At 36.1% G+C, this 20696-nt stretch overlaps 1 long non-coding RNA gene across 1 annotated transcript in view; it reads left to right on the top strand.

Moving 5' to 3' along the window:
- Positions 1-16564: 16564 nt before the first annotated feature.
- Positions 16565-20696, top strand: part of LOC125691123 (uncharacterized) — a 67633-nt gene continuing 63501 nt past the window's right edge. The window contains exon 1 of the long non-coding RNA XR_007375927.1: positions 16565-16739. This is a non-coding gene — a long non-coding RNA (uncharacterized LOC125691123). The remainder of the gene's footprint in view (positions 16740-20696) is intronic.

The following is a 20696-nucleotide window of genomic DNA, read 5'->3' as shown; positions in this document are numbered from 1 at the left end:
ATTAGAACTAAATGAATAATACTTATTCCAGAAAGCAATCCACTTCATTCCAGAAGGATGCCCTTACCAGTGTGCTTTAAATGTGGGTTGATGTCATGTGGCTATTTGGTCAAGCTACTCTAATGCTATTGTTAACTTCCAAAGTAAATAATGTGCTGATCCATTTATTGGTATTCATCAGAGTGCTGTACTGTGTGTCTAGTTTGTAGAATTTGGTTTTAGTACTTCCATTCATCTCCTATTTTTCATGCAATGGCTAGTACAAGGGTAATTGATAAAGAAGTGTGAACTCAACTGAGTAAGATATATAGAGAGACTGTACTTTGAAAAATGTGTATGTTGTTACTTGCTGATAATAAATATACTTAAAGAATGGATTGTCATTTCTAGATGACAGATGACGATGCTCAGTACTGCCAGGAAGGTTATTATAGCTATGAGATATAAATGACTGGACTGAACTGTATTGGGATTACATAAACATTTTGTAATTTGTTTTACATATTAGCTCTCAATTTTAGAGGAATATAACACTGGTAGTTCATTGGATCAGATGTCAGCCAGAGGAAAAACTGACAATAGAAATTGTCAAACATATCTTCCTCTAAATGAGTAAGCTATACCTGTTTTACCTCGGAAAGGGCTTCCGAAGACAGAGCATGATTGCTATCCACTTTTGAGGATTTGTTGCTTGGAAGAAAGGTGGAAATTCAAATCAGCTCTTTGACAATAGTTCTCGGATAGTAGGTGAAAATACTAAAATATGGAAATGCTTGCCCTGACAGTCTGGGGTTTTTGTTTGTGCTGCTCCTTATTGCCTGATAAGTAAGAGGTGACATAGCAGAATATCTGAGGGATCAATTCAGATCTACAGTTATTGTGAAAAAAGTGTTGTGTGTTGGGCCAGTTTAATATGTTCATCTGTATGATTTAATTCAATTTCCTTCTTTAGGAATGAAGCGCTTTCAAGAGTAAAATATTTATTTTACAGTGGCTTTATCTCATACACTGAGTGTAGATTTTTACTTTAATATTGATGTAAAACAGAATTTTGTGCATTCCAGCTATAACCACATCGCATCAGACATTACATAACACGTAGTGTATTGAAAACTGCATAATTTCTATTAAATTTTACACAGATGTATTAAAAGGTTTTAGAGGAACAAAATTGTTGCAAAATTAAGAGTACACACATTGTGTGAAATTAAAAGTTTCTCTTTCATCCTCCATGCTGCACACCTACTTTATTTTCTCTGTTAATATTAGCAGTCCATGTTTTTTGTAGCCATTCACTCATTAAAAAACATGTATACTGACTCAGAATTTAAATCTTACTCTATTTAATATTTCATTCAATTCCTAGAAGTTTTGATTTAAATTAGGCTGCTTAGTAACGTACAGTGGTCTATTGGTGTGGGACACAATTGATGGCCTCTCTGCTGGTGGATATTTCAGTTCGTATAAGATTCTCCATAGTATGAATAAAACATCAGTCTTTTATGCTAGATCTCTGCTTATTGCATAGTATTCTGAAGTCTTTAAGCTATACACTAGATGGAGGCTAAAATATGCATTTGATAACTGCCTATTTTCTTGAATTGACTAAGAGTTTCCACTTCCTTTTCAATACTCAAGATAACTTTATTGTCATTAAATTATCACTGGAATAGCTGGGACAAAGTTCCTGAAAAATTGACAGGAAGTTCTAAAACTCTAAATTTAAATATGAGTCACAAAACTGTGAGAAGCCAAACCCTCATAAAAAATTAAGCCAGACCAAAACTATTCCAAGAAAGTGCTATTAGAGTTCATTTTGCACCATTCAACAAAAGAGAAAACTTATGTTTTTGTGCTTGTCTTATTTGTTTCTAGCAGATTGTTGGAATATTTAGAATTGATGTTAGGTGTAAAAGCACGTGAAGAATACATAAGGATACAATCAATCAAAGTATGCAGTCTGAACAAGTCAGGAAGAACAAATAGTATTGTTCTTAAATAGATTGATGTTGTAAAAAAGCATTTACGATTTAAAGCTATTTTTGTTTCTTGTAATATGAAAACCCATGTTTTCATTACTTCACCCCAGGATTTGTGGGATGCCTTTTGCCTTATCTGTTTCTCAGTTGCTACTGTTAGAATTCTGAACACATCCTGAACTTCTTATTTTAGATGAGAGCTGTTAAGTTTTTTTTATTGTTGTTCTGTGGCTTTTTTCTTCTTTTTAGTACTTTTTTTTTTTTTAATCCCTAGAGCTTGACCATGCTGTATACAAGCAAGCATATATGTGAGTAGAAATAAAAAGAAATCAATATTTATAAAAGTAAAAATACAGTTCTAAAGGCCAGCTGTTGTATTTCAAATATAAAATCATGAGGTGCCTAAGGTGGCTTCGTGTACTTTTCGTCCCTCCCCTACAATTTGCAGGCTGCTTTGTATTTTAAATTCGATATGCTTTAAAGCAAACATTCTTTACTTACTGATGGCGTGTCAGTCCTATAAAACTCTTTGATGCAAAACAATGATAGTAGTCTCTGCTTTGTTTCCAAATGATAGCTTTAAAACCTATAATTTTAAACCACCTGCAGTTAGAGTAAATACTAGTTTCACAGTCTGATCTACTGGATTTTACTTTCAAGTGTTTTGATGCGCGTAACTTTCCTTCTCCATGGAAGTAGCACAGTTTTTTGTAGTGACTTCCAGCTTAATTGGCATCAGTGCAAGGAGATATGAAGCATAAGATTATGGCTACTTTCTTTCTCTTATCTTCTATTGTTGTCCATTGCTGAAATACTTTTAATCTAGGCTGACTTCTGAGACAAGTAAACTTTAACCTAATGTGGATATAGGAGCTGAGGACTTCTAACTGGAGAAAAAACAACCAGAAATTAAACAATGTAGAACTTGTTTCCTGCTAGTTATCCAGTACTTAAACAGCACATGCTGCTTTTGAATAGATTTGTTAGGGTTAGTGTATTCTAGACTGACAGATTTCCCTTAAAGAATCTTTCTTTCAGTATAAAGTATGTTTTATAAATTGAGCCTAGATATGCATTAGTCTGAGAAAATGGGTACAAGAGGATAGAAATCTGCCTTTTTTTATGTCCCCTGTGCTTCTGACTAAGCATGATCCACTTTCCTACTGGTTAAAATGCTAGTCTATACTTTTAAGTTAGCTGTCATGTCAAGATAAGGAACTGATAGTTTTGCACCTTAGGTCAATCTACTGAGGCTGCTAATCATATTGATGCAGGCACCCATCAGCGCTCATGGAATACTAATGGACACCCTCTTCCCTCTAATGGCAGCATATTCAATACTCACTGGCAGCCCTTAATGATGGGTACAAAAACAGGTTTGTGGTTTCTAAATTATATGATGCAAGGTTAAAATATCCAACTTTAACAGGTGCAATCTTGAATCAGACAGATTATATACATCTGTCTAATTCTGTAATTCTTCTACCCTATTCTGAGAGCTTTATTTGCCTCTTAAAACAGGCCTCCAGAACCTGCTCATTTCAAATAGACTCCACTCCTACTGCTCAAAAAATGAGGAAAACAGTAGTACTCTTGTGCAGTCAAATCAATCATTTTTGATTGAGGGAATATTTTGGCAGAAAATATTTTCTTTTAAATTACAGGTTAATGAAATCCAAAGCAATTAATTTTTTTCTCAGCAAAATACATGTTGCTCAGTTGAATAATATTTCAAGCTATATTATTTTCTAGGTATACTTGCTTCCTTGTAGACACATTTAGGTATATTTATGATAATCTGTAACTAAAAGAAATATAATTGTGCTTGTAAAGGATACAAAGTTTCTAATGGAACAATCAAACAGTAGCAACATGAGGAAATCTGCAACTGAACTCAGATTTTGTTTTTATTCCTTGAATAAAATAACTTTCCTTTTTTTTTTTTTTTTTTAATAGAAAATTGGGAAAAGCTGTTTATTTGCTTTTCTGGTAGTGTAATGTCTGGACCAACACCTAGTGAAAGATGTTATAAGTAAATTCGAGACTGCTAGACTGGATTGCCATTCCAGGGAGCACAAACCAGTGCTAACCCCTGTAACATCCAGTAGCTCTTGGAGTTCTCACCAGTTGTTGGTTAGGGAAATCCATACAGAGAAGGCGCACATTGGATTTTCAGCTTTGATTTTTATTATTAAACTCTGTAAGATACAGTAGATACACTTAGCATCCTTTAAAAATAAACAAAGGCAGATGGAAGTGAAGTCTGGTCATTTTGGTGACTCCTCAGCTCCTTCTGGAGGTGGTATTTCTTGATGTTAAGACCATCTTTCTTGTGTTTCATTTTCTGTCCTCACCACTTGCGTTTTGTAGGTTCCTAATTGCTACATGCAGCTAATTCTTTGTTCTGTAAGTTACTCTGACAAGCCTGTCAGCCTGCTGATACGTATTTTTCCTCTCTCTTTCTGGGTTTTGACTAGTATAGCAGGACAAAGGAGCCGATGACTTTCTGTGGTTTTCAAATTGACCTGCTCTGGTCTGTGATAATACTGGGTTAAAACACATAAAGGTCAAGCACTCTTTTACTGCAAAGCTTCCAACTTTGGGGCCTACATTTAGATCCAGTCTGTATCTGCAGATGTTCTTAAATACCCTAACATAAAATATATTTGGATCAAATAAAATGTTCAGTAGATGGCTAGGAGAGGATCAAGACTCTTCCATCCTAACCTTCAGTACTCAGCAGTCTCCTGTAATATGTATGATCTGAGCCAAGGATTCTATCTGTAATTTCTGGTTCAGTTTTAACTCCAGTTCTCTTCTAATTTTTTTTTCCAGAATTGAATGAGTCTCAGCTACTGTGGCTTTCTGACTCTGAAATATGATTACTTGAAATTGGGAGGGGTGCATTTGGAATGTAGCTTGCTATAAAGGGCAGTATGGTGGGTGTGGTTTTTGTACAAAACAGATATGAAAATAAAAATCTATTTCAGCCTCTTCTCTGTCAAAATAGGTAAATGTGAAATGTGTGACTAGACTTTTCTGAAAGAAGATTGTCTGATTAAATTGCAGAGTAAAATGTTTTTTCAGTTCAAATGACAGAGATGTATATTCATAAATAGGCTTTATGGAATATATTGACTGCTTGATATGGTTTTCTAAATCAGGCACTTTTATGTATAGAGGACAAAGAAATTTAAAATGAAATGCTGTAACTTACTGCAAAATTAATTACTTAGTGATGACTAAGCAACTCTTCAAGCCAGAAGGAAAAGAGCTATCTCATCAGATTAAGAAAAACAACACTTTCTTGATAAACATTTTAGGTTTAAAGGCTTCATAGCAGTCATTTTTAAAAGGCTATTCAATTAGTCAGATCTCTTTTTTGTAAGAAAAAAAGAATGTATGCAGTCACTTGGTTCAGAATTTCAACTGCTGAAAGTTAGTTGAAACAGCAGTACAGAAGGAAAAAGATTGTCAGTTTCAAAATGCCATAAAACCCATGTGTTAAATCCTTTTTTAAGTGTTGCAGTAGGCTGAATATCCAAGCTAAAGAATGGTGGTTATTATGGTAAAATCTAAATTGATGGATGACTAGTGTAATTATGAGAAATGTGAAAGTAATATATTAAGAGGAAATAATTGCTGTAAGTTATTATATTTTTCAAGAGGGCTATCAGAGGTGCTGGGAATTATCCAAGCACCTCATGTCAATTCAGGTGCTGGGCTTCACTGTGGAGTTAGAGAATCTTCAACCAGAAAGTTCATCTGGAAGATGTAATAAAAGGTTGAGATTACAAATATTTCTGTACAATAACCAGGAAAAAAGAAAAAGACAACAACAACAATAAAAGAGGACTAGCCAGCTGAATATGCTGACTTGAGATTTCATGAGTTAGGGGGGAAACATTAATAGGAAGTGAAAAATGTTTTTGTCTGAAATACTAATTGCTGAGACCTAGGGAAGAATATTGAGGCAATTTCTGAAATAGGACGTCAAAATAAAACTTCCTTTTTGAGATTCCCCTATTTTTAACTAGAACTGCTATTTTGGTGAATTCAGTATTTCTTGTTCCTACTTTCTCTAATGCTTTCATGGCTTCTCTGTTTGCAAGCTTTATACTTCTAGCTGGTCTGCAAGGATGAAAATAAATTGTACTCTGAAGTCTAAGTCACATCAATAGAATCACAGAATCACCAAGGTTGGAAAAGACCTTCAAGATCATCCAGTCCAAACATCCACCTATCACCAATAGTACTCACTAAACCATCTCCCTCAACACAAAATCCAAATGTTCCTCTAACACCTCCAGGGTTGGTGACTCCACTACCTCCCTGGGCAGCCCATTCTAGTGCTTGATTACGCTTTCAGAAAAGTGTTATTTCCTAATGTCCAGCCTAAATCTCTCCTGGTACAGCTTGAAGCCATTCCCTCTACTTCTGTCACTAGTTACACAAGAGAAGAGGCCGACCCCCAGCTCGCTACGACTTCCCTTCAGAGGAGTTATACAGAACAATAAGTTTCCCCTGAGCCTCCTCTTCTCCAAACTGAACAATCTGAGCTCCTTCAACCACTCCTCATAAGGCCTGTGCTCCAGACCCCTCACCAGCTTTGTTAACCTTCTTTGAAGCTAGAAGCTAATAATTGGACCACTTAACATACTTGCAAATACGTTTATCTTATTAATCTGAAATATTGTTTGGGATAACACAGTGTCATGTGTCATCACATTTGCATGAGAATGATGGATAAAAGGTAAGAAGAATGAGAAATGATATTGGAAGTTCTTGTGTGGATGCGGAATCCTGTGACTGGGAAAGCAAAACTACTGACAGAGCTAAATATATTTCAGAATAGCTGAGCTATTTTGGTAGTCATGCTACTTCCCTAACTTGTGTGCATAATGCTGTTATGACATGTATTTTTCTTTTCTGTAATCTTTTGGAAGGTGTAAGGTAAAACACCAGTGGACTTATTGGAACAAATTGCATGATGGCTAAAACAGTTCCTACCCATCAAATACCCAGAGGGATTGCAAACACTGCTGTGAAATTGTAGTCTTCATGGGGATTGTAGCAATCCTCTTTTTTTCCAAAGGAAAAAATATGCATCCTTAGCTTAGCTTGTTCATTTTTTTTTTTTCATTCTCTTGTCTGTGGCAACATATTTTTTTGGTGCTGTATTGAGATCTGTAGGGTTTGGTTGTGTTCTTTTAATTTATTTGAATTTTGATAACAGTGGAGCTTTGCTTCATTTTTAGCTGCCATTACATTAGCTGAATGGCTCACCACACCTCTATGAGCCTTGTCTGACTACAGCTGAGTGACTGATACAGCTGAGCAGCCAGGTAAGTGACAGAGTGACAAGTGGAAGTAGAGCAGTGGTGCAGTTATGGTCCCCCCTGTTCTGGAGTTAAGCGGAGCTCTGCTTGCTCTTGTGGAGCAGTTGTAGTCAGATCTGTGTAGTGAAAACTTGGTCAGCAGCGTACTTCTAGAGCCATTAAGCACATGGAGCTAGGCTTAGCCTAGCCATAAACTAACATATAGTTAGCTGCAAATAAAATTTTGTTTGATTTTCTTTTTTTGCTTTTCCTTCCTTCTCTCATCTGCCCTATTGTGCTCTTAAAGTCCCTTATGACATTGATCTGCTAGGTGTCTCTCAACCTTCTATTCCTTCCTATCCTTCCCTGCTTGTAAGTTCATATTATGAGCTGTTGCATCTTCACGTCTTGACATCATGCAGAAGGCAGTTTTGATTGTATTGATTTTCAGGGCAGACCATCTCTCTGCTTGTCATTTCTTATCTGGGGAATGGAGAGGAACTGAGGATACAAGGAGCCCAAACCTAAAGTATGTGTGTTAATTTTTTTTTGCTGATATGATTCAGGTGCAATTGTCATGAGATGTTACAGCTTCTGAAGTTCTCTGGTGTAACACAAAGTCTTAGAATAAATACAGCTGTAAAGTTGACACATGTCCACAAAATCTTTGTAGGATTGAAGTCTAGGATGTATAACTTGCCCAGAAAGGAGGAATGTTTTCCATAGGATGCGTAAAACCAGCTTTCCACTGTGAAGGCAAGCCCTTGTTATCTTAAGACCCTATTGAAAATACTTCGGCTTTTTTTTTTTTTTTTTTTTTTTTTGTCAATTTAAATGTAATTTATTGTAAAAATTTCATCTGTGGAAACTGAAGTGAAAAAAGTCCAAATAGCTGTGCTTGATTAATTCATAAATGGCTTAAAATAAGGCCTTGAAAGGTGACTATTGAGTTAAGCCTTTTGTGAATAGCAATACATTACTGACTGCTTTCTTTAAGTCTCATGCTCTTTGCTATAGTTGCAATGAAAGCATATGTAGAGTTGTGTTTTAAAACAGAATGCAAATGGAGCTATTTCACGTAGCATCCCATAAGCTTTAGCAAAAATAATGCTTTATTTTTATAACTATTAATCAGGATGTATTTATAGATATCTCCATTCAGCATAAAACAATAAAAGTTTTTATATCTTTGAAAACTCTTATCATTAGCCATTTTTTTGTTGTAAATGTCATAGTGCATTAGAAGAAGTTGTAACAAGTAGCTTTATTTTACAAATAGTGGTATAAATATAGCTTTCTTCTTCATATTAGCTCATTATGAAATTCAAAAATGGTGCAGCTGTCCATGTTATCTTCAGAGAATCTAGCCCATTTATCTTTAAGACTTCAGTTACTTTTTCTGCATACGTAGTGCAGTTTTTTTACTGCGTATTCAGTCTGTGTGGTTGAGAGAAAAAGACATCCTTCTTCCCCATTAAAGTGTTTGATTTATTCAGGATAAAAAGAAGCCATTATATGGGAAAAAATATTTTTCAGCATACATTTTCTAGAATCCTTAGAAAAAATGACCTTTGTTCTTCTACTTACTGAAGAGTTGTACTACTTTCCACTGTCTAGTTTTAAACTTGGAGTAGACTATACTTTGTTACCTCTCTCTCTCACACATTGTAATAAGTAAAAGCTAGTAATTTATGAGCCTCAGAAGAGCTAAATGTGCTTGATGCATGTCTGATAGTTGACTGTTTCAAATGTGGGCTCACTGTGAGTGCTCCTGAGTCCATAATATTTTCAGGCAATGGCTTCTACATTTTCCTTAGTTTTTCCTTTCAAATTTGCTTTTTGTCTTTGGAACACCTTTTAACCATAAATGCAGGCATCCTTCTCTTTGTCAATTTTGAAATACCTCATTTTTACCTGTATAATCAAAACATTTGAATAGCCATTCCCCATTCATTTTGTATGCATAAAAGTACTCATGACAGGTGCAGTTTTTGCCTGTTCAATCTGGAATCGAGTGCTGGACTGCAAATGCAAATCTTTAATTTCATGGTGTTAATTGCTGTATCTTAATAGTGTTTCTCCTTTTAAAAAATACAGATTAGTGTATTGCTGGATAGTTGGTTTTTGTTTTTTTTTTTTTTAAAGACTGGTGGAATCCAAACACTGCTGCTGATTTTTTATTTTTAATGTGCGAGAATACCATGAGGTAAGCAGTTTAATTGTGTGTATTGCTCCCTCTTCTCTTGTGTTCAGGAATTAAAGAAGGAAGACAGACTTGCTTTTTAATAAGTAAGGTAAATCAGAGGTAAAACTAAGAGGCTTGAGAAGAATGTTTGAAGAATGTCAGGCTTCACTGAATAAAGGTGATGCCTTTAACATTGATTTTTTTTTTTTTTTATTTTATAACTTCTTACTGCTTAATGCTTCTGTAATTTTTGTAAAAATCCTTTCATTCATTTCTTCTTTCCTCTTCCAACTTCTTCTGTTACTCACACTACACTCCGGTTTTCATTCTCCTAAAAAATGAGTTGTGATGGGTTGCCCCTGGTCACCAGCTAAACAGCCACCCTACCACTTGCTCATTTGTCACCCCAGTGGGACAGCAAGAGAGACTGATAATAGAAAAAGCAATGGAATTCATTGTCAAGACAAAAGACAGTTTAATAAATGAAAGGAAAAGAAGTGATGCGAAGGCAATAGCTCTTCATCTCCCACAAGCAGACTAATAACCAACCGGTCTACAAGCAGAGGCTACACTAGAAGTCCCTGTTTTTAATGCTTAGGGTGATGTTATCTGATATGGAATACTTTGTCCAGCTCAGGCTGGCTATCTCCTTGGTAGGGGGTAGGAAGGGAGGTAGAATGAGAAAAAGAGAAAACCTTGACACTGTAAAAGCACTGCTCAGCAATGATCCAAACAGCAATACATTGTTAACACTATTTTAGTCACATATCCGAAACACAGTGCCATATGGACAGCTTTTAAGAAGTTATCTCCATCAATCTCAGACACAGTGTAAGAGGGTAACTGAGGAACTGTACTCTTGATAGCCAATAATTATGGGGCAGGAACAGGAAAATAGTAATAAAATGTTATTACTTTTTTTTTTTTTAAATCTTGTGACATAAATATATTTCTGACTGAACTTGTTTTACTGCCCTATGCACTTTTTAAAAATTATTTAAGTGAGGTTACGTTTCAAACGCCTGTCTTCCTTAGCATTAGCCCTATAATGCCTGTTAATTAAACCTGAGCCAATAATTTTTTCTTTGTACACCTAGAAGAAATACCATGCTGAGCACAGAATAAAACATTGTCTTGCATACATTCTTCCTGCATCTTTTGATATGAAAAGAGTTGTTTGTTCCCTCACTTTGGGAATGTTTACAGATTCTGTGAATAGCAGAGGGCAGCAACCTGCACATATAAAAGAAGTTTAGACTTTTCAGAACAGATCTAAAACACCTGATATTGAGGAATGTGCATCGTAAAGACAATAGCATTTAGCATTTAGTGCTTCCACAAATCACTTAAGGTATAGTAGCAATATAGTACCAATGATACACTTCCTCACTCCTGCTTTCAGAAAACTTTAAGTTTATAATGTGGAAAAAAGCGTTCAAACTGTTTTCACTTAGAAAATATTTCAGAAGATTTAATCTGACAGCTGTGTTCATTATTTCCAAAAGGTTTTTAACAGTTGAGGTATGTATTTTAATTATGATGGTATGCTAATTGCTATTGATGTTGTGTATTTAATGAAACACTTGGATTTGTAATCAGCTGGTTCACGTATTTGTTTAAGTAGAGAATGGAAGAGGATTACAGATTATCATTGTTCTTTTTTGGATAGTAATCAAATGAATCTAGTCTATGAATCAATGAATCTGGTCTAGTATGGAATGTGGAGATGGTGGCCCTGCATGTGGCAGGGGGGTTGGTGTTCATGATCCTTGATGTCCCTTCCAACCCTGGCCATTCTGTGATTCTGTGAATCGCTTAGTAAAAGTGGTCACATTTAGTCACAGCTAACTGCATAAAAGCTCTGTTAACTGTAAATAGATGTCTGCAACAGGAATTTGTAAATCTATTTACAGAGGAGCAAATGCTCTTCCAAATACATAATTTCATAATTGTAGGGGTTGGAAGGGATTTCTGGATACCACTGGGAATGACCGCCTTCTAAAGCAAATTCTCTAGAGCAGATCACACCAGAAGGTGTCCAGATGGGTCTTGAATATCTCCATAAAAAAAATCTTTACAATCTTTCTTGGCAGCCTGTTCCTGTTCTCTGTCATTCTGAAGGTATTTTTCCTTGCTTTAGCATGGAACTTCTTGTGTTCTACTTTCTGCCTGTTGTCCCTTGTTCTATTGCTGCACTCCACTGAAAAGAATTCACTCCCATTGGCTTGACTCCTGAACTTAAGATATTTGTACACAGTAAACAGATCCCCTTTCAGTCTTCTTTTCTCCTCGCTGCCCAGTTGTGGTCTCAGCCTTTCCTCGTATAGGGGGTGCTTTGGGTCCTCAACCATCTTTGTGGCCCTCTGCTGGCCTTGCTCTAGGAGATCCCTGTCTTTTTTTGAATTGGACTCATTGGTCAGTAAATGCAGAATTTGGGATGACTGCCTTGAAAAATCTCTCTCTTGTACGAATATCTCAAAAACGTTTGGTCTCAGAGGTTATTTGACAATTTATACAGAGCAATTTGATCGTCAATAAAGATTTATTCATTTGCATCTGTAATCGTTAGACCAGTCTGCATATATATATATATGTGTATGTTTATAATGAAGCTTGAAAAGTGATTTGACTTACAGAGAAACCCTGGTCCTCATTAGAATGGTACATTGTGATGACAGTGACAGCTGTGCTGCAGAAGGAAGGAGATTTGTCTGCATCCAGACAGGGACTTCCACCTCTGAGGATTATGTGATGACAGGCAAAGTAATACAAAGGATGTGATGGGGGCTGGAATAAGCATGTTGTAGTTCAGGAAACCAAAGCTCTGTCTAACATAGTAGCATGTCTCTGACTAAAGATCCTTCAGGGAAAGATGTAGGAACAGCATGGTTAGAGAGTAATCCTTCTCCTCATTAGTACATCTAGTTCTGTCAACATATGTCTTTGGATGATAGCCTGTGTGTGGATGTAGGGAATGGTGTTCAAGAGAAAGGAGTGCAAATTATTTTTCTGTCCTAGTTTGCACTGATTAGTGGAACAGTGTCAGTGTATTACAAGCATGAAAAGGGCTTCCAAAACTGCCGTTTTAGAGGCATTGACTGTACTTCCAGAAGTGATTTACACTATATGCCTGTAACTCTGTACCATTCCTGTCACCTTTGCAAAGAAAGGACCTTACTGTGTTTTAAGATAAAAAATAATTTCAAGAGCACCCTGGGTAGATACATAAGATGAAGGTTTGCATGAGGAAAAAGAACTAGTGGTGTAACTGACTTCAGTATTTTCTTGCAGCTGGAGTTTCTATTTGTAGATATGATCTGCAGGGAGCCTGCTGTAGTATTTTCATTGTCTAGGTTCTGATGTATAGGACAGACACACTTCAGCTCCCAGTTTCTTCTTCTCTGTTGAATTTTGCATATTCCTGTCGTAGAATAAGAGAAAATGTTCAAGCATTTTCTAAGTGTACTGCTCCATGGCTTCATTTTGCCCTTAGTTCCCATGAAGAAACATTAAATGCAAATCATTTTTCTTTATTTGCAATAGGTCAAACTAATTTAGCTAAAGTTCACAACCATCTGCATAGAAGATTATTGTAAACACAATAAAATTCAAAGGTCATTTCTGTGACTGAAAGTGGATCAAAGGTGCCTTCTGTGCTATTTTAATCCACTTCAGAAACTTGTAATGAATTTAGTAAAGGGTGAAAGTTCAAGGCTTTCCCTTGCTGTTGCTTTTTATATAATGCTATTAACTATTCACTGCTCTATCATTATAACATGTTCAATGGTGTATGAAGGAGAAACTAGCAAGGGGAACTAAGCTATAGCATAAGACCTCCTGATGTATGCTGATTTTGTTGATATGTTTCATCAGTTGAACAGCAGCAGCTTAGAAAGCAGCAGTCAATCTTATTCCTGATTATGAAGTCTGAGTGCTTACAACCCATTACAAAAGTAAATTATGAACTCTAGAGCAGAACATTTTTGCACTCTGACACTGTGCAGCTCCAAAAATAAACCTAAATAACAAACTGTAATCTTCAGATGTTTCCCATGGTTAAAGAGGTATATGAATTGCCTAGTTTTGTTAACCCGCTAATATTTTGGGTTACCCTTTTACTTAACAGTCAGTTTTCCATGCAGCTAGTATAGTGCAACTGTGGAGATTATCATGCCATGACATTACTCACAGACTAAAGAAGCAGCCTGAACCATGAATAAATTTGGCTTACTACTTGCAGGTAATGGTCTTTCAGAAACTGTTCTTTGCAATGCAGATAAGCAGGAAAATCTGCTCAAGATTTCCTGGGATGATAAGCAATTTGACAGTATCAAAAATGAAGAGGAGTTTCTGAAGAAATATGTAATGTAATTTTTTTTTATACTTGGACTAATCACTTGCCCTGCAGCTCTCAGTGATTAAGTTGTGTTAGTACTCTGCAGGAACAAGATATGAAATACTCTCTGTGCTACAGAGATTCAGATTATTCTTCCAGTCAGGTCCTGTAAGTATGAAACGAGGATGCTAGTAAATGTGACAGCTTAACAACAATGGTATTTGATTTCACATTAATTTATCTCTTGTGGAGAACAGATATATTGTTTTTTAGTTCACTATAATGTGAATTTCCAGTAACCTATTATATTGCACAATGAAATTGGTTTACAGTAATTAAAATATATTTGCTGAAGAACAAGGAGTTAGAAAGAAATCTCAGGTTTATTTCATTTAGTTTTGAGCAGGTAAAATGACTTTTAGTTCTGACTTCATTATGGCAGTGGGCTTAAGATTTTGAGTGCTCTTAGATGACCAGAACCACAGACTGAGAAAGAAATGTGTTATTTTGGTTATGAGGTGAACTACATTTGTACATATTTTTACATCTTTCAATATTCAATATTTTTATTTCTTTTTTTATTATACATATTCTTTTTTATTATATATTTATAAAAATATTCAATATTTTTATTAAAAATAAAAATATGTTAGATAGTTCAACTATGCTGTAGATCCATATACAATCTTGCATTTATTTTTCAGAGTTAACAGGATAAAAACTATGGAGTTATACAGAGGCCATGGTAACTATTCCTCCCTCTGAACCCTATCTGGAGTGAAAAGAAAAGCATCCTTTGACTACAGCCTAGAAACTTCTTCCAAGTTTGTCTGAGTCGTTGATAAAAGACTGTGACTACAGAGTCATGTGTAGATTAATAGCTAAATTTCATTCCTGATGCAGACAGAATTCTTCTGTATATAACTCTTTCAGGTAGCAAAGTGCCAGTCTGAAATTATCCCATTCAGCTGATTAAGTCAATTGCAAAGAAAGTAGCAATGTTTCCTCAGGAAAGCACGGACACCATCAATAAGATTTCTAAGCTTTATAGCACTACCCAAAAGGGAATTATCCCCTGAGCGGATGAGGCAATTAATCTCTGTTTCTATTTCTTCACTTGGAGACTTCTAGCTAGAATGAACAAAGCACTTTCAAGCAATAATAAGGTTGCTCCCTGACAGTTTGTATTGAGATTTATAGGATACTGTCCTCATAGAGACATTTCCCAGTGGAATGTCTCTTTTCACTGGAAGCCTTTGGAAATTGCAAGAACCACAGAATGTGCACCTATCTGTACCTGCTTCTTTGTGGCTGGATTGTGTTAGTATTCTGCAGGAACAAGATATGAAATACTCTCTGTGCTACATTATATTCAGATTATTCTTCCAGTCAGGTCCTGTAAGTATGAAACGAGGATGCTAGTAAATGTGACAGCTTAACAACAATGGTATTTGATTTCACATTAATTTATCTCTTGTGGAGAACAGATATATTGTTCTTTAGATGCATCTGTATTCCTCAAAGAAAGCTAATCCAGCTTGAAAGAAACTTTGAATGCCAGGTAGAATATCGTTAAATGTGATAGATGCATCACTGAATGATCTTAGCATGCCTGTTGAAGGGAGGAATTTCGGGGAAGGCAGGCAAAAATTGAAGTTCTCTGCTATGAAAAGTTTCTTGTTAGTTGTAATGAGCATCACCAACGTGTCTCAGAGCCATCACTGAAAAAGATGGAAATTACTTTCGCTTGTTCTATACCCCTTTCTCTTGAGAAGTAAATGTAGTGTGATTAAATTCTCAATTTAATTAGCATTATTTGCTCTGCAGGACAAAATCCCATGTAGGCTATATATCAAGATATAGCAGACTTTTTTGCAGTAGTTTGTATGTGATATGCACTTTTCCTGCTACTGTTTAAATTAGCAGTTAATGCTATGTATACTTCCTCTAAATTTGACTTGTGAAAAGGAAAAAGCAGAAAAAGTGAAAATACTCAGGTAAGATATTAAGGCAGTATTTTTTATTTCTTTATGTTTTGCTCTTCAATGGGACACTTACAAAGGATGCTCTGAAAGTAATGACTCCTATTTATTTCCATGGAAGCTACAACAAATGCAAAGAATGCAATAACACTATTTTATGGAGCAAATTATCAGCTACAAAACACTATTTTTTTAACATAGTCACCAGCATCATCCATGCATTTTTACTAGCGATGAAACAAGACCTTGCATGTTGCATTCATTAAAATCTGTGCCAGTGGAGGTGAAATAACCTCACTGTTGTCTTATCCACTGTTTGATCTCTGTAAACATTCAGCAAGTGTCCATGATTGTCAGTATGTGTTGTTTTTTCTGCATGGATGAATTCAATGACACACAGTAGCTTCCTCTGCAGTTCTATATCAGGTGTTATTTTGTCAGACAGCCCCCTCTGCTGCTGTCTGTCACATGGCAACAAAATTTAATGGAATAATAGTGGGAAGGTTCGGCCTCTACTGCCGTATCACCAACATCCGCCTCTGATGTCATGGGCCAACATCATAAAATAGGAGGCATTATTTTTGGAGCAGTTCTCGTAATTTCAGTTAGCTTTTCTGCAACTTGAGATACTGAAAGAGTATACAGCACTGTAGTGTAATCTTTCTTGTTGATTATCCAGACGTTTTTTGGATCGCAAAAACAAAGCTCTACGTTAATGGTTTGCTTTTCCTGTTCTTCTGGTGCAAACTTACATCAGTATGGGAACTGTTGAATCACGGCCTGAACCGCTGATTGATCACCTGAGGAAAGGACTGAGTCAGCCATGGGACTCCACCTCTCAGACGCCATTTAAGGTCTGACTGCTGCAGGGGAAGGATCTCCTTCTGGAGATCCCTCCTCTGTGTAATCTTTTTTGGGAACCTAGATCTTTGGATACAGGTGAGCATTCCTTCCATGTTTGTTTCTTTTTCCATTTCCACCATAATAATCTTTCCAGCAGTAACACCAACTGTAACAGATACCAAATGCAGAAATAAGTATGTGAACTGACTTCAAGCAATGTTCAAAACAAGAAAATCTTGCTTGCAATTTACAGGCAATGTCCAATTATCTATGGTGCTTTATAGTCTGTGTTAGTAAAGCTTTGTGCAATGATCAGTTATGTATTCTTGTGTTGTTTGTCCTCATATAGACAACCTGGGCAACCTGATCTAGCTGTGGATATCCTTATTCATTGCAGGGGTGTTGCAACAGATGCCTTCACAGTTCCCTTCTAGCTCTAAGGATTCCATGATTCTAACAGTAGTGAGGCACTGGCACAGGTTGCCCAGAGAAGCTGTGGATGCCCCATACCTGGAGGTTTTCAAGGTCAGAGCAGATGGGACTTTGTCTAGTAGAACGTATCCCTACCCATGTCAGGGGATTTGAAAATAGATAGTCTTTAGGGTCCTTTCCAGCTCAAGCTATTCTGTGAAAATGGCTTGCTTTGGAAACACGATGATCTCTAATCAACTATTAAAAGAATAAGCCTTTAAGTGCTTTGTTTCAGTCAATTTATCTTCATGATTGATCCATGCCTGTAGTATTTACTCCTCTGTGACATAGGGTCCTAGTTAACAAGCTTCTTATCTGTATGAAACTGAATGAGAAATATCTTATGTTTTATAGTTATGGAACTTAAGCTGGATTGCAGAAGCACTGTGTGCAATTTTTTTCTTAAACATCTTGAAAACCTTATAGTCTTTCATGAATATTGAAGAATGATTTATAGGTAAATTCTGTAAACTGGAAGAATGATTGCTTTTCCCTGAAAATCTTTCATTGTATAGTATGGCTTCTTGAAATATATCTTACGTAAGCAAAGTGTTGGTATTAGTAGCAGGGACTCAAACGGAACAATTGCTTTTGAAGTACATTCAGGCTACATCTGTGGTTGAAGAATATGGAAGCATCTTCTCAAAAAACGTGTCAACCACGGGGATGACTTGCCTGTATGTATGAGTAGTGAAGTCAGGCTTCTTTTTCCAAGCCTAATCTGCCCTTCAGCAGGAAAAACCCTTCTTGGCTGGAAAGAAGCAGTCCATTATCTGTTGTAAGAGTACCTTGACTTTCCCAAAGTTGTTAGCTGCGTGCCTGTAAGTCTGTTTCTCAGACTTGTTTGCCTTTTTTCTCCAGTTTATCCAGTCACTTCTTCAACAATTATTTCATTGCCTCTTTTTAGTCTCAGTCAAACAGAGCAGATATTTTCCTGGTTTTTTTTTTTTTTTTTTTTTTTTCTTTTTTTACTGTTTCTAAATGATAGTAATCCTCTAAAATGGTCTTCTTTGCAGTAAGTTGTTGCAGGAAAATTCTTCTGGAAACTGTGTATTATATCAGAACTGACATATATAGTATAGTCATGACTATCGAATTACCCTTGATGCTGTTAAATGAAACAGCATTAGTGACAGTATTTCTATCAGAAACATACCCGAACAATAAATTTTATCACAGCTTGTGAGCTGACAACTAAGCTGTAGCATGCTGAGGTGATTTTGCCTACTTATTTTCCAGTCCAAGTGATTTCAGTGATGTCTTTTGAAAGTCTGTAAGCTAAAACTATATTTTATGCATTGATGGTATACCTGAATTTGGCTACAGAGGGACAACCGTGAAAAGAGTAGTTGGATCTGGAGGCTTTGCCTGCAGCCATCCTGGTTTCTTCAATTTCCTTGTTAGTGGGGCTGCTCTGCAGTAGCTAATAGAGTGCTCTGACAAGGTAGGGCTGTGGCAGTGAAGGACTTTGGAACCCTGGGTCCTCTGAATCAAATACCTTCATAGTTCTTATTAAAGTTCATAGGAGTTAGGGATGTAAATATCAAGTAGAAAATATTCTCCTGAGGAAGTGATGGTTGTGTAGTCTAGGCGACTGAGATTTACAAGTTGAGTTGAGTTATTTTTTAAATCAAGTAATTGTAAAGCTTTAGGATGAATTCATCCTTACAGCTAGTTCTTCTCAATGGAAGCAATCACCACACTAAAAACAAATAAAAAGACACCCCAGACCCTCAAGTGAACATAAGATTAACAGAACAAAGAAAATGTCTTTCTTTCTTGTCAGCAAAATAGTTTGGAGAAGTATAGAAATGTTACTTAGAATTTCACTGTCTAGCTGTCTGTACCTGAAAAAATATTGTATTTTTATCTAACTTCACAAATGATTTCTTGAATTTAGGAGTAAATTACATTTTCTAATTATTTTTGCAAAGGCAAAGATCTTACTTCCCTACTTTCACAACTAAAAGAGGCACAAGCTAACATACAACAAAACTGAAAATAACTCAGAGAAGTTTGTGGTTATATCCTAACATGAACAACATGAAGAAGGTGATGAGCTCTATTAGCTAACAGTTACTGAATTAAGTGGGTTGCAAAGAGTGCCTGTGTTGTGGGATGGGAGATTGTTGTTGTTTTTTTTAACCCAAGGTTTACAGATTAAAAATGATTGCTAATCCAGTGATCAACTCTTGAACCTTGGATCCTGCCTTGTGACTGTTATAGGAATATTGTGCACTCCTGCAGCCTTTGGACTGACTCATCTGAAGTGTTTATTATTTCTTCAAAAAGTAAGAGAAGTATTGCTTCTTTCACCTAACAGAGGATGCAAAGTCAAAGAAAAAATTTAAGTCAGTGAAAGTGGAAAGGAGAAAATATCTGATCTTCAAGTGTATCACTCCGTTGTGCAATAATTTGGAATCCATATCTGCTATGTAGCCCTATTTTATACTGGAAAAATTTGGGGGGAATTCCTGTTGCTTTTGATAAGTCATTATGTATATTTCATTATTTTATTAATTCTAAAGCTATATGAAAGTTGAACAGCTCGTTTGGTATTCACTGCAGCATATTGGGAAGAACAACAGTAAAAGTGGCTTTTTTTCTTTAGTTTTTGTATACATCTCATGACAGGAAAGAAATTTTTATGAAAGATGCAAGTATTTTTACTTCCGTTCAGGAAGCAAAAAAACAAAATATGCAACTATGTAAACACTTACTGAGGATGACATACATGGCCTGTGTACAACATATGGTACAGTGTCCTGAAAGCAGTGGGATTATTTGCCCCTGTGCAGGTTTTTGATTGTGCTTACAATAAAACAGGTTTGCTACAGGCTAGATATGGTGTATGTCATAGTTATTACTGAGGTATTTGGTGAACAAAAAGGGATTGCTGCATCTGAGAACTCTGGTAATTGAAGTTCTTAGACTTTGACAGCATAGACAGAAGCTGCAAATGAAAGAAAAAGCCTGGCAAAAGCCTTGATATGCAGGAGTACTTTGGAATAATCCTATAGCAACTGGGATGTGTCCCCAAAGATAAACTATGGCAGGGAAAGCAATTAAAACTAGGTCTAATCAAATATAGTTCCGGTTGGTGCAAGTAATAATAACTTGGTATTTACAATCTGTTCTGATGTTGTAGAATTCATTGGAATTGGGGTGATACACAGCACAGGATATCTTATCTTTTGTAGCAGAACCCAAGTAAAATAATAGTGCATATCCTAATTTGTAGGGCTAAGATACCCACCTACCTGTGGGTATCTGACCCACTGCTATTGTACTGTCTTCCACGCTTCAATTTTATGAAGCTTTGTAGGAAGAGTATAATTTGTTCCCTTTCAACTTGTCTCGAGGTGACAGACCATCATCATCTGTCAGTAAGGCATAGAGGATACAACAAAGCTTAAATGAACAGCATCAAATTGACAGGTTTCCTTACATCAGTCTTCTGTTGTATTTTCCATGCCAGATGTGGCCCTTTTCCTTGTCTCTGAATAGTGATAAGGTGAAAATTATGTAAAAAATTGTGCTTTTTGTGTTCTTTGAAAGTGATAAAGAATCCTCACTGATTTT

The sequence above is a fragment of the Lagopus muta genome, chromosome 3, assembly GCF_023343835.1.
Source record: "Lagopus muta isolate bLagMut1 chromosome 3, bLagMut1 primary, whole genome shotgun sequence".
Lineage (NCBI taxonomy): Eukaryota > Metazoa > Chordata > Aves > Galliformes > Phasianidae > Lagopus > Lagopus muta.
This window is presented reverse-complemented; position numbering and strand designations above follow the sequence as displayed.